Below are 14,553 nucleotides of genomic sequence, written 5' to 3' on the forward strand. Positions count from 1 at the left end.
CTTGATAGCCTGCTGAAGTTCTTTGTTGGTGGCGAAGTATTGTCCATCCAATAATGCCTTCAATTCTCAAAAGAGGTGAAAGTTGCTAGCTCCTAGGTCTGGACTATACGGCAGATGGTCAAAAACTTCCCACTTGAATTGTTTGAGAAAGTCTTGCATCACGTTGGCACAGTGTGTGCATTGTCATGTATCAAAACCACGCCGGACAAGAGCATGCCTCTTCATTTGTTCTAGATTCCTCTGCAGAGGTGACAAAGATTCACAATAAACTTCCTTTGTTATTGTTGTCTTCCACCCCATAAAGTCCACTGAGAAGATACCTTTATGGTCCCAAAAAACTGTAGACATTGTTTTCCTGTTGCTCAGTGTCTGTTAAAACTTTTTCGGCTTGCTTGGAGAAGAAGTGTGCATAAACTGCTTAGACTGTTCTTTGGTTTCTAGATTGTCATAATGTATCCAAGACTTATTGCCAGTAACGATAGACTTTAAAATCTTTTCCCTCTCATTATCATAACACGTGAGAAATGTTAACTCGCTGCCATTCGATGTGTTTTGTGATAATCACTTGACATTTTCAGGAACCAATGTGCACACAGTTTCTCTGGTATTCTAGGTCTTTAGTCACCATTGTGTGCAGAGAAGACCTTGAAATTTCTGCAGAAGTTCACTTACCGTAAACGTTGTTTGTTACAGACAATATCATCAATACACTCGACCAGGCATACAGTAGCGACAAACTTGCATCCTTGCCCACCTTTGTCATGGATGTCCATTCGCCCTTCTTTAAATTTCCTACACCATTCCCGTACACTATCATCACTCTTAAAGATTTTCAACATAACTAGGCTCATTCTGTGATGGATTTCAGCACCACACATCCTTCTGCATGCAGAAAATGTATCACACTTCCTGGCAGGAGTATTGATTGTAGCGGCCATGTTCAGTTACCTGTAGCTCAAATTAAATTGATGCAATGTAATCAGAAATGGCAGAGGTTGTGGTGTGGGGTGGTGCAATCACACGACATGCAAACCTGGCTTCCGCTTATCTCTATAGATGCACGACTGGAGGTTGAAAAAAAGCCCTCAATTAATAAAAATGAATTAATTAATTTTATTTAATGTATTCAATTACAAAATTAATATTTAACTTATATAAAGCTCTTGTAAAGAAGCTTAAAAATGATTATTACTATTCAAACATTACTTGTTCACAAATTACTCTCAGGAATTACGTAGGGATGCCAATAAGTTTACTGTTCTCTGTTTTAATTAAAAATTAAAACTGTTCTCTGTTTTAAAAATGCGATTCTAGTAACTGTAAAGAATTTACTAATTTGTATAATTTGTATGGTTAAGCATAGTAACGCTCTCTATACGAGTATTAGATAGCCGTGAGTAATAAAAAAGTATTTTATTACTCACAGTAATAAAAATCATGACAGTACTGAAGCTGAATCATGCGTACAAGGCCCATGAGTTTTGCATTGCACTTCAAAAATATCCAGTATAGGATCATAGGAAGTTACACTACTTGTGACAAATCTAAGCAAAAGACTATAGCAGACAGTGTAGTAATATTTACTTCTGTGAAAAGAAATTACTGGTTTAATAATAAAATAGTATGTTATTTGGCATTCTATGTGGTCGTAAATTCAATTTTATTAAGGGATTAAATTCAGTTGTAGTAACAGTAAATTGTATTGTAACAAATTTTCAAAACTCTTTTATTTATTGATGTATTATTCTGCTTTTTATTCATTCTCTTGTGTGGTGACAATTGAGTTTCTGCCAAAGTATTTATCAAATGATTGATTTACTAATATGATGTCTTTGTGTAAAAATTATAGTAGTTCTTGAGTAGGTTAGCTTCATGATTAAAGCTTTTTGCACAATCTGGTTGGCCACTTAATGCTAAAAAATATTCACAAAAGCCAGACATAATTAGGCTGACAGTTGACATTTTGCTCTCTTAGTGGTTGTACTCATTACCTAGACTGCAGGAATATAGATAAATAAATAGATTGTTTTCATACAGAATTTAAACTAAGTACAATAGACATAAAAGAAGAATTTTTATAAATTTCACTTTTATAATATTTAGAGTTAAAAAAAGTTTAATATTTGCTACAGTAAATAGTACTTTATGCTGATCTCATGTCATCCATTGAGTGTATAGAAAAGTCATCTTGCCTAACAAAATATGAATATGAGGTGTGGGTATTAAATAATAAGACTAACGCTGTAAAATATTTTATTTTAAATTTGTACGTACTTAAGTTATTATCCCATTCAATATACACCCCTCTATTCCTGTCTTCTTTGTTGAGGTCTTTCATGATGCATGCTGCTTTTCTCTCTTAGCTTCAACGGTCTGAAATCTTCTTTTAATGCAGATTTGACCTTGGGAACTGATAAAAGTCATATGGTACCAGGTCAGGCAAATAAATTGGATGGTCTAACACTGAGATGTTATACTTGCCAAGAAACATCTTGATAGCCATTGCAGTGTGAGCTGGTGTGTTGTCCTGATGAAGAACCCATGACTTGTTCTTCCATGATTCGGGTCGTTTTTTTCTTATTTTTTCATGAAGTTGAGCAAGGATCTAGTAATGTTGATTGATACTTTGACCTTCAGAAACCCAGTGAAGGTACATAATCCAATGAATATAAAAAAAAAAAAACAAATATCGTTGCTTTGAATTTTGATTTGCTTATTCAAGCTATTTTAGCTATCAGTGAAGTTGGGTCCTTTCAATGCGTGGATTGACATAGTTTCTGGATCATAACTGAAAAACCAATTTACATCACATGTTATCACTCTTATCAGAAAATATGGGTTATTTCCAATGGCATTCAAAGTGTCAGAACATTTTCATGAGCTTCTTTTTGTTCGATTGTGAGAATTTTATGCACCATTTTCACGTACACTTTTGCATTTTAAAATTGTTATGTAAAATTTACCTTATTCATTCTTTGTCAATTCTTACAGTTTCATCAATCACACGATTAGTTAACAACGGTCAGATCGGATCAGATTACCAATTTTTTCAATATTTTTATCCTATTTTGACGTGGAAAGGTGACCCGAGCAAACGTTATCTTCAACGTCTTCTCAACCATCTTGGAAATACTTTAACCACTCAAAAACCCACGTACAATATAAACTTTCATTACCATATACTTTTTTTAATAAAAGATAAGTTTCAGTAGCGGCTTTTCCAAGTTACATATGATATTTCACGACAATTCTTTGCTCTAATAAAACACTTATCATTTTTTCGGCAAAACAAAAAAAATCAGATATTATCCAAATGAAGGCCACGGCCAGACTAATATGTCTACAAACTTGAGTGGCAACAATCAAAAGAGAAGGCTTTTCACGCTACACAGTTGTCGGACGTTCGAATTTGGCGCATGTGCAGTTCTTCTGTGGCAGCATTAGTCTTGTTATTTAATAGCTACACCTCGTATTAATAACATAGTAATAGTAAATAAATAAATTAATAACTATAATAAATAATTAATTATTATAATTAATTAAAATTATGTATATTTCTCATTCTGCTCCACTAAAGAAGAAGAAGATACCTATTTATCCCAATTTTATTAATTTTATCTTTTTTATACCAAATTCTTAGGTGAATGAATTTATTCGTTCACTGTAAATAATGTCTGTGAATCATCGCAACTCATATCGTGCTCAGTCAAAGAAAGTAAGCACTTCTTTTTATTTATAATATGTTCTTGTTATACATATTTTTAATTTCATTTAAAAGCTATTAAAAATTTTTGCTCTTAAGAAAAATAAAAACAAGGGACGTTCAATAATTAACGAGATAAATTGATGTAGAGAAAAAACAATTTATTCAGTGACTATGAAACTTACACTACTTTTCAACTTAGACTCCAGCAACATTTAGGCAGTCGTCCCACCATTCTGTGAGCTTTCTGATTCCTGCAGTGTAGAAGTCTTTACCTTGCTGTTTGAAACATTTGTCGTTGAACTCATCATTTATTATCGTTGAACTTCTTGCCGCATAAAAAGTCTTTGAGCTGGCCATAAAAATGAAAATCAGATGAGGCGAGGTCTGGGCTGTAAGGAGGATGTGACAACACCTCCCAACCCAACTCCTCGAGCCTTTCTCCCATTCTCTGACCAATGTCTGGGCGTGCAAGAAAATCACACCTTTTGAGAAAGCGTCCTGATGGTGTTTCGCCTTATCGTGAGTTTCATTTTCTGTTAAGACATGTTAGGATAGTACTCGGTACAATATTCTTATAAATAGTTACTAAAAATTGGGTCTTGCGAGGCCCTTTCTTTTTCCTGTTTAGCCTCCGGTAACTACCGTTTAGATAATTCTTCAGAGGATGAATGAGGATGATACGTATGAGTGTAAATGAAGTGTAGTCTTGTACATTCTCAGTTCGACCATTCCTGAGATGTGTGGTTAATTGAAACCCAACCACCAAAGAACACTGGTATCCACGATCTAGTATTCAAATCCGTGTAAAAATAACTGGCTTTACTAGGACTTGAACGCTGGAATTCTCAACTTCCAAATCAGCTGATTTGGGAAGACGCGTTAACCACTAGACCAACCCGGTGGGTTGGGTCTTACGAGTCCCAGAAGACCATCAACATCACTTTACAGGCTGACGTATGAATTTAGATTTTTTTTTGTGGACGAATCCGGATGTTTGTATCTAAGACTTTGCCGTTTGGATTTGAGCTAAAATGGTCTATCTACATTTTTTCACAAGTTCATTATCTTTCATTTCAAACTGTTCTTTGAGCTCAAAACAAATGCAAATCCGGTATCTTTATTGGTTGAGTCAACTGTCTTGGAACCCATCTCGAACATGTTTATTTGATAATTCAGCACATCAGGAATGATTGAATGCGCAGTTCCAACACTAATATTACACAAACTAGCAATTTGGGAAATTTTGACTCACCTGTCTTCACAAATATGATAATTTATGTGATTTTGCTGCATGGTAGTCGAAACTTCAACTGGTCTTCCAGGGTGATTGAGATCAGTCACACTTGTTCTGCCAGAATTAAACTGTTCCACTCACTTATACACTTTATTGTGGTTTAATCACTTTTTGCTATACTGTTGCAACATTTCTGAGTAAATTTCCATCAAACCTTCTGATAGCAAAAATCTTATTACTGAATGTAGCTCTTCAGCGTATGTGTGACAGTCTGAAATCAACAAAAGCGTTTATGTTTGGATTAATTATGATCAAACAGCTAAGTAGATGTGAGACATTTACTCAGCTGTTTGTTTGTTTGCAACCTTGGCTTCCCAAGCTGTCATTGAATGAACCTAGTTCTCTATATAAATTTGCCTTGTTATTATTTAATTTCCCTTGTATCTTCTAAAACAAACAATTATTATTTGGATTTCGCTATTAAATGAACAGTAATAATGACAGAATTACCACATAAAACATGTTAATTATGACAAAATATGGAAGGACAGAGAAAATGAACACAATTTTGTTTACCATAGTTTATAACAAAATTTTAAGCCTTCTGCAAAATATCTATGTTATATGAAATTTTTTTTTCTGTTTGTGGTCGAAAAACGCCTGGGCGTTATCATCGCCCGGAATTTTATTAATAAAAGGGTAAAATAGCTCCAAAATAATAAAACTAATAAGGTGTAAAATTAATATTAATCATATAAAAAAATTTATTAAAACAAGAATCAAGAAGATAAAATAAAACTCAAAACTAATACTGCAGACGAAGTCTTTAAAATATAAAAATTAAAATAATCGAATATTGAAAAAAATATATATATCAACTTATCATAACGATAACGAGGAAAAGAACCACGAACCCATACAAAAAAATAAATAAGAAACACAACCTTAATAAAAAAAAAAAAATTTATACAATCACCCCCTAAAAACACTAAACAAGTAAAAAATCTCATAAATATTATATTTCTATATTCAGACAAAAAAAATAAAGAAAATCTAAATGATCTATATTCAACATTAAATCCAGAAACTAATTCTGACTCACCCTCAGAAAAATCAAAAGGAGAACGATTAGTTTCAGCTAAAATACAAGAAAGAAAAATTATAAATAAAGGAAAAGAAAAAAAAATAAATCAAACATCAAACTGAAAATAACAAAAATAATTTAAATTAAAAGACTCACAATATAAAATAAAACAAAAAATAACTAAAAAAAAAACAACTTCATAAGAAATTCTTTGAGAAATTCTACGTATACAACCCAATAAAGAATAAACAGAATTAGATGATCAACCAGCAATTATAATAAAATAAACCCCTAAACCAGAACAACAAAAAAAAAAAAAAAGACAATAAGAAAATCCTACAAAATTAAAACTAAAAGGAAATATTAATCAAAAAATTAAAGAAACGGAAAGACCCAAAATAGGTACAAAAAAATAAATTAAATAATTTCCAAAAACAAGAAAATAAAACTCCCTTCTAAATAACCTTAAAGCATCTCTAAAAGGCTGTAATAAACCAAACAAACCAACCCTATTAGGACCCCTACGAAATTGAATATAACCCAAAACCCTACGTTCAAATAAAGTAAAAAAAGCAACACCCAAAAGAACAAAAATAAATAAAAAAAAAAGAACTAAGAATAAACATTTACTAACTGTAAAAATACATTATTAAATTCTAAATTTAAAGCACTTAAATCTGCCAAATTAGTAAATAAATTATTATATTACCAAAAATCCTTTCGTACCAATCAGAATAAATTTAAAGAAGATAGAAACCAACCTGGCTCACGCCGGCTTGAACTCAGATCATGTAAAATTTTAAAGGTCGAACAGACCTAAAACTGTAAAACCTACCCCACAGAAACTTTTAATCCAACATCGAGGTCGCAAACAAATCTATCAATAAGAACTCTCCAGATTTATAACGCTGTTATCCCTAAGGTATCTTAATCTTTTAATCAAAATAAAGGATCAAACAGACATAAAAAAATGTAAAAAAAAAATAAAGATTAAAATTTTATTTGTCACCCCAACAAAATTTAATTCATAAAAATTTTAAAAATAAACTAAAAAAAAAAATCAAAAATAAAATAAAGATCTATAGGGTCTTATCGTCCCTCTTTAAAATTCAAGCTTTTTAACTTAAAAATAAAATTCAAATTAAATTACAAAAATAAAGTATAATTTTCGTCAAACCATTCATTCCAGACCTCAATTAAAAGACTAATTATTATGCTACCTTAGCACAGTCAAAATACTGCGGCTATTTAAATCATTGAGCAGGTCAAACCTTAAATAAATTACAAAAGGACATGTTTTTGATAAACAGGCGAAATTATTTCTTGCCTAATTCATAAATGAAATTTTTAAATCTACTAATTTAATCATAATTAAAAATAAAAAAATTAATTTAAATCCAGTAAAAAAATAAATATAAAAAAAAAATAATTTAATCTACAACGAACTTTAAATGATGAAAGATTCTAATCCAACAAGAAAAAGAAAAAAAATAAATTATATATTTAAAAAAGAGCTTATCCACCTTAATATAAAATTTCAAAATGAAAAAAAAAAATAAAATTAACAAAAAGAAATTCTCGATTGAATCAATTTACCAGATAACCAGATATAAAAAGAAATGAATTTCATATCAAAACAATCCCAAACTTATAAATAATTATTCCACAATAAAATACAGATTAAGATAGATCTTCACTATTCGGGAAAAAAAAATAAATTTAAAAAATTAATTAACCCTGATACAAAAGGTACTAAAAAAAATTATTATTCTAAAATAAAATTTAATTATCCAACACTGTACAATTAACTAAATTAAAAAAAATCAAATAAAAAAAAAGAAAGACACAAAAAAAATTTAAAAAAAAAAAAAAAAAAAAAAAAAAAAAAAAAAAAAACCTATCAGACTCAACTGAATTGAACAGTAATAAATCTTATTGTAAATAAGAATAAACCAAAGTCCGATTCTAGATACACTTTCCAGTACATCTACTTTGTTACGACTTATCTCAATTTATGAGAGTGACGGGCGATATGTACATAATTAAGAGCAAAATTCAAAAATTTTATTAAAAAAAATTACTATTAAATCCAAATTCAGATTTAATCAAATTAAAAAATCAAAAAACAAAAATTAATGTAACCCATAATAACCTTCTTATAACTGCATCTTGACCTAACATAAATCTTAAAAAAGAAAAAGAAAATAAACTTTCGTTACACTCAACGACAGAGATATACAAGAAAAAAAAGGTACAAAAAATCGTGGAATATCATTTAAATTACAGGTTCCTCTAAAAAGATTTAAAAACCGCCAGATCTATTAAATTTCAATTATAAAAAATATACTACCTTAGAAAAAAATTACTAATTAAGAATAACAGGGTATCTAATCCTGGTTTAAACTCAAACTTACATAGAAAAAAAAAAATTTATTATATAAATTTCACCTAAATACAAAATATTAAAACTAAATAAGACTAAATTCTAAAAAAATTAACCTGAACCTGAGGAATAACCGCAAATGCTGGCACAACATTTTTTGGTTCTAAAAAATATAACTTAAATTAAAAAATTAAATTAAAAAACCTTAACACTGAAAATAAAAATAAACCATTAAGGATATTTAACCTAACAAAAATTTACATGCGTTATAAATTTAAAGCCAAATTTTAAAACAAAAATCAAATTTTTTTTAAAATAATATTTTAAAGGAACCTTAAATGAAATTTTACAAACAAAAAACCAAATAAATTACATTTAAAAAAGGATCTTCTCCCCTGTGCAAACATAACTTCAAGCTACCCCTAACTGAAGTTAAATTAATTATAGCTTAAAACAGTAAATAAAATCATAAGCTAATAATTTAAATGAAAATATTAGATAAAGCTACCCCTAACATTACCTAATTGAAATAAGAAACAGTAATTAAATTAATAAAAAGTGAACTTAAAAGTTGATATTCAAAAGCCACAAAAATATTAGATAAAGCTACCCCTAACATTACCTAATTGAAATAAGAAACAGTAATTAAATTAATAAAAAGTGAACTTAAAAGTTGATATTCAAAAGCCACAAAAATATTAGATAAAGCTACCCCTAACATTACCTAATTGAAATAAGAAACAGTAATTAAATTAATAAAAAGTGAACTTAAAAGTTGATATTCAAAAGCCACAAAAATATTAGATAAAGCTACCCCTAACATTACCTAATTGAAATAAGAAACAGTAATTAAATTAATAAAAAGTGAACTTAAAAGTTGATATTCAAAAGCCACAAAAATATTAGATAAAGCTACCCCTAACATTATCACAATTTTCTACAAAAATGGTTTAAATATAAAAGTGAATGTAAAAATTTTCATTCAAAAGTCACACAAACATAAATAATTAAACTAAATGTCATAATTTTTTTACAAAAAAAAAAATAACGGTTCTAAGTACATAAAAATGAACTTAAACAAAAAATGATCTTGATATTACTAACAAAAAATATTATAATAATAAATTTGTTCTTAAGAGACCAAAATAAATATTTAAATAAAACATATGTAATTATCTTATTAAACTAAACCTCAAATTTAAAATTAGACCATGAGGTTTTTTTTTTTTTTTTTTTTTTTAATAATTATATGTTTTTATATATACTTATTATAATGTAATTATATTCCTTAGGTTTTTTTAACCTTAAAATTTATTAAAATGAATAAAATTATTTTTAATAAAATCCTATTTAATTTAATTAAAAGTTGTTTTTAATTAGATCCTTATAAACTAATTATTTAATTAAAAATAAGAATTATTTTTATTAAATATCTAATTGATGCATTTAATTAAATAATTTATTTTAGATGATTATCTTTACAAAAACTATTTTACATTTAATTAAAAATCTATATTATATTAAAATTCTTAATTAAATATAAGAGGTTATTTATTATATAATAATTTTTTTAATTTATATAACTCTTATATATTAAAATATTATATTTTATAAGATTAAATATTAAAGGGAGAAATAGATATATTTAAATAAATATATTACTATATATAATATATATATTATAATATAATTATCTTTTTTCTTTTTTGTAATATAATAATTAATCAATTGAATGATATAATATAAATATCTTATTATAACAAAAAAATTTTTGTTGAAAAATTAAACTTAAAAATCAAAAATTGCAAAAAATTGCAAAAAATTGCAAAAAAATTGCAAAAAAATTGCAAAAAATTGCAAAAAAATTGCAAAAAAATTGCAAAAAATTGCAAAAAAATTGCAAAAAATTGCAAAAAAATTGCAAAAAAATTGCAAAAAATTGCAAAAAAATTGCAAAAAATTGCAAAAAAATTGCAAAAAATTGCAAAAAATTGCAAAAAAATTGCAAAAAATTGCAAAAAAATTGCAAAAAATTGCAAAAAAAATTAAAGAAACCCAAATAAACAAATAATGTACCGTAAAAAAAAAAATGACAGATAAAAAAAAAAAAGGAAAAAAAACAATGGATTTTCATACTTAAGCAAGATGCCTGATTAAAGGATTACTTTGATGAAGTAAATTAAGTGAAACCTCACTCATGCTAAATTGTAAAATCCAGAATTAAACTGAAACTAAAGAAATCAAAATTCTTAATGCATCACACATCCTTTTACAAAAAGATAAGCTAAATTAAGCTTATGGGTTCATACCCCATCGATGAATAAATTCTCTTTTTAATTAAAATAAATTTATCAAAAATAATATTTATCATAACGATAACCATAAGAATTATCATAACAATATCCTCCAACAGAATAATATTCTCATGAATATCTATAGAAATTAATTTAATTTCTTTTCTACCCCTTTTAAAAAAAAGAAATAAAATAAATGAACAATCTATAAAATATTTAATTATTCAAAGAATATCCTCATCAATTATAATAACCTCAATAATTATTAACGCTATCATTAATTGCCCCATTAATGAAAGAATTTTAATAATAATGAGAATTTTAATAAAAATAGGTATAATCCCATTTCACCTATGAGTACCAAGAATCATACAAATAATAAGATGAGAAATGTGTATAATAATAATAACTATACAAAAAATAATCCCCACAATTATTGCAACCCAAATAACCAGAATTAAACTAATAATAATATCAATAATTATATCAATAATTATGGCACCAATCTCAGGAATAAAACAAACATCACTTAAAAAATTAATAGCATACTCATCAATCTCAAATTCACCAGTAATAATTTTTTCATTAATGATTTCAAAACAACAATTTATTTTTCTATTAATTATATACACTACAATCAACTTAACTATAATAAACACATTTAAAAAAAATAACATCAATTTTTTAAACCAAATCAATAATCAAACAAATTTAACAAAAATATCCCTAATAATCTCATCATTATCAATAAGAGGTATACCTCCAACTATAGGATTTTTAATAAAATGAATAATTATAAAATCAACAATTTGTATAACACCAATAATCCCACTCATTATATTAATTTCATCAATTTTATCAACATTCATATACCTAAATATAATAATCCCTACAATAACCAAATCAAATAAATTAAAAATAAAAAAATTAATAAAAAAAGAATCAATTATCCCAATTATCTTAAATTTTATAGGAATTCCAATAATAATAATCTTTAAATTAAACTAAAGAAGGATTTAAGTTAAAAAAACTATTAACCTTCAAAGTTAAAATTATTATTGTAAATAAGCCTTAGCAAATAATGCACCTCTATATTTGCAATATAGAATCATAATTGAATATAAGACATAATGAGAGGTTTAAACCTTAAATAAATTTACAATTTATCGCCTAAATCAGCCATCCCATTCTTAATGAATAAATGAATATTTTCAACAAATCATAAAGATATCGGAACCCTCTATTTTATTTTTGGGCTATGAGCTAGACTACTCGGAACAATAAGAAGAATAATTATTCGATTAGAATTAATACAACCAGGATCAATAATTAAAAATGACCAAATCTATAATACCATCGTAACATCTCATGCATTCATTATAATTTTCTTTATAGTTATACCTATTATAATTGGAGGATTTGGAAACTGATTAGTTCCTATAATAATCGGTGCACCAGACATGGCATTCCCACGAATAAATAATATAAGATTTTGATTACTACCACCATCAATTTCACTTTTAATTGCAAGATCAATCGTAGGGTCAGGATCAGGAACAGGATGAACTGTTTACCCCCCTCTCTCAGCCCAAATTGCACATTCAGGACCTTCAGTAGACCTAACTATTTTTTCACTTCACATCGCAGGTTTAAGATCAATTATAGGAGCAATCAATTTCATTTCAACAACAATAAATATACGGCCAAAAGGAATAACTATAGAAAAAATACCCCTTTTCTGTTGATCAGTCCTAATTACAGCAGTTTTACTACTAGTATCATTACCAGTATTAGCTGGAGCAATTACAATACTACTAACAGATCGAAACTTTAATACCTCATTTTTTGACCCCACGGGTGGAGGAGACCCAATTTTATATCAGCACTTATTCTGATTCTTTGGACATCCAGAAGTATATATTTTAATTTTACCAGGATTCGGATTAATCTCACATATTATTACAAATGAAAGAGGAAAAATAATAACATTTGGACATCTGGGAATAATCTATGCAATACTAGCAATCGGTATTTTAGGATTTATTGTATGAGCACACCACATATTTACTGTAGGTATAGATATTGACACACGAGCATATTTTACCTCTGCAACTATAATTATTGCAGTACCAACAGGAATTAAAATCTTTAGATGAATAGCCACTATACAAGGAATAACAAAAAAAAAATCACCCCAAATAATTTGATCTATAGGATTTGTTTTTCTATTCACTATTGGAGGATTAACAGGAGTAATCCTAGCCAACTCTTCAATTGACGTAATTTTACATGATACATACTATGTTGTAGCTCACTTTCACTACGTATTATCAATAGGAGCAGTATTTGCCATTATAGCAAGAATTATTCACTGATTCCCACTAATAACAGGTATAAGAATAAATAAAAAATGATTAAAAATTCAATTCTCAACCATATTTCTAGGAGTAAATTTAACATTCTTTCCACAACACTTTTTAGGACTAGCCGGAATACCACGACGATACTCAGATTACCCTGACAACTATATAACATGAAACGCAATTTCATCAATGGGATCATTAATTTCAATAATCAGAATTATAATATTTATATTCATTATGTGAGAAGCAATAGCATTTAAACGTATTACAATCTTTAAAAATAATAAATCATCCTCAATTGAATGATTTTCAATTACACCACCCCCAGAACACTCTTTTAATGAATTACCACTAGTAACTAAGCCATTCTAAAAGTGGCAGAAAATTGCCATGAACTTAAAATTCATTAATAAATTTAAAAAAATTTCCTTAGAAATATCATCATTAATAAAATTTAACATAATTAATAGAGCCAGACCAATTATAGAACAACTATTAAATTTCCATGATCATACCATAATAATTCTATTATCCATTACAGTCACAGTAACAATCATAATAGCAACAATAACAAAAAATAAATTATCAAATAATATATTAACAGAAAATCAATTAATAGAAACAATTTGAACAACAATACCAGCAATTATCTTAATCTTTATCGCCATCCCATCAATTAAAACCTTGTACCTAATAGAAGAAGTAATTAAACCATCAATTACTATTAAAACAATTGGACATCAATGATATTGATCATATGAATATTCAGACTCTAAAAAAATAGAATTTGAATCATACATAAAACCACAAACAGAATTACCTTCATTTCGATTAATTGAAGTAGACAACCGAATAGTTATCCCATTCTCAACACAAATTCGAATAATTGTTTCATCTTCTGACGTAATCCACTCTTGAACAATCCCATCAATAGGAGTAAAAATAGATGCAATCCCAGGACGACTTAATCAAATCAGACTAATAACTAAAAATCCAGGAGTATTCTTTGGACAATGCTCAGAAATCTGCGGAATAAATCACAGATTTATACCAATCACCATAGAAAGAATTAACATAAAATCATTCATTAAATGAATAAAAACATAAAATTAATAAACATTAAGTGACTGAAAGAAAGTAATGGTCTCTTAAACCAAAATATAGTAAACATCGAATACTCTTAATGAAAGAAGCTAGTTTAAAAAAAACATTTAACTGTCAAATAAAAAATACATTCTATGTGCATCTTGATTCCTCAAATATCACCAATTATATGAAACATCATATTAATAATAACAACAGCCACAATCATAATAAATATAACAAAATTATTCTTTATAACTAACCTAAATACAAATAAAAAAAATAACAAAAAAAAAAGAAAATTAAATATTAACTGAAAATGATAACCAGACTATTTTCAACATTTGATCCAATAACTAAACTTTTACAAAGAAATTGAATTATTATAATAATAACAACAGTAATT

At 27.4% G+C, this 14,553-nt stretch overlaps 1 protein-coding gene and 1 pseudogene across 2 annotated transcripts in view; both read left to right on the top strand.

Annotated features, from left to right (window-relative positions):
• The window catches only part of LOC142332349 (voltage-gated inwardly rectifying potassium channel KCNH6-like), a 792,659-nt gene that overhangs the window by 750,685 nt on the left and 27,421 nt on the right, over positions 1-14,553 (top strand). The window lies entirely within an intron of this gene.
• On the top strand, positions 13,455-14,181 carry LOC142332362 (cytochrome c oxidase subunit 2-like; annotated as a pseudogene).

The sequence above is a fragment of the Lycorma delicatula genome, chromosome 1, assembly GCF_047948215.1.
Source record: "Lycorma delicatula isolate Av1 chromosome 1, ASM4794821v1, whole genome shotgun sequence".
Classification (NCBI taxonomy): domain Eukaryota; kingdom Metazoa; phylum Arthropoda; class Insecta; order Hemiptera; family Fulgoridae; genus Lycorma; species Lycorma delicatula.